We start from the raw sequence: 1666 nt of genomic DNA, 5'->3' as shown, positions 1-1666 counted from the left end.
GGTATTTGTAAGGATTAAATAAGAAAATACATGTAAAGTACATAGAAGAGATCCTGATACATTAGTAATCACTAGAACGGGTCAGCTATTATTAAAATATTACTAATATTACTTTTACATATTATCATGCCATATTCACTGCCTTTCACTAACAAAGATCTTGGATCAGAGTGGTTGGATGGCTACAAACAAGTTTTTAGCCTTTTAACTACATGATTTTAAAAGGACAAATACCTGATAGACTGTTCAAAATAGTACTCCACGTAGAAACAATAAAATATACTGTGGTTAGTCCCAGTTTGTATCGGTCCGTTTACGCAACCTGCAAAGTTGCTTTAAAATAACAAAAAGAAAAAGAAAAATAATTTTTTTTAAACAAGGGAAAAAATGATGACAATAGTTGCTATAGTTTGAAGGGGTGAGTGAGTTCTTGCTCTGCTAATTTTCATGAGAACTGGTTATTAAAAAGAGCCTGGAACACACACCCCGCTCCACCCTTCCCCACTTCTCTCTCACCCTATGATCTCCTTACACACAGTCTCCGCTTTCACCTTCCGCCATGAGTGGAAGCAGCCTGAGGCCTTGACCAGATTCAGCTGCCCAGAATCATGAGCCCAATGAACCTCTTCTCTTTATAAGTTACCCAATCTCAGGTATTCTGTTATAGCAACACAAACAGGCAGTCGTCTAACTCCAAAACAAGTCACGTGAGAAGATGATATGAAGACTTCAGGACCAGAATTCATTGAACAAACTCTTTTTTGATTAACAATAGTAATGTAAGTAGATGAGAACAGAATCATTTTCTAATAAACCAAATCATTTTGTTTTAAAAACATTACACTGTAAATAACTATTCCCACTTTTCCCTAATGTTCAACCATCTAAATATGTTTTTATTCCATCTTTATTCTTTTATAATAGCTTTATTGAGATATAATTCACATAACATAAAATTCACCCTTTCAAAGTATACAATTCAGTGATTTTTAGTATATCTATACAGCTGTGCAACCAGCACCAGTAACTAATTTTAGAACATTTTCATCAACCCAAAAAGAAACCTCCTACCCATTAGCAGTCATCCTCCATCTCTCTCTCCCCTCAGTCCCTGGTAACTACTGGCTCACTTTCTGTCCCCATGGATTTGCCTATTGTGAATGTTTTATATAAATGTAATCATGTAATAAACATATTATGTAAATGGAATCATACAATATGTAGCTTTTTGTTACTGGCATCTTTCACTTATTATTTTTAAGTGCATTAATGTTGTGGTATGTATCAGTACTTCATTCCTTTTTCATTGCTGAATAATATTCTATTGTATGTATATACCACCTTTTGTTTATCCATCCATCAATTGCAGGATATTTGCATTGTTCCAACTTTTTGGCTATTATAAATAATGCCACTGTGAACATTCATGTACAAGTTTTTGTGTGGGCACATCTTCAATTCTCTTTCAATACCTATGAGTGGAATTTCTGAGTCATATGGTAATTCTATGTTTAACATTTTGAGGAACTACTGGACTGTTTTTCAAAGTTCCTGCACCATTTTACAATTCCACCAGCAATGTATGAGGGTTCAATTTCCCTGCCTTCTCATTAATGCTTATTGCTGTTTATCTTGTTCTATTTTAGCCATCGTAGTGGATGTATAG

Source organism: Galeopterus variegatus, unplaced genomic scaffold (genome assembly GCF_000696425.1).
Source record: "Galeopterus variegatus unplaced genomic scaffold, G_variegatus-3.0.2 Scaffold9406, whole genome shotgun sequence".
Lineage (NCBI taxonomy): Eukaryota > Metazoa > Chordata > Mammalia > Dermoptera > Cynocephalidae > Galeopterus > Galeopterus variegatus.
This window is presented reverse-complemented; position numbering follows the sequence as displayed.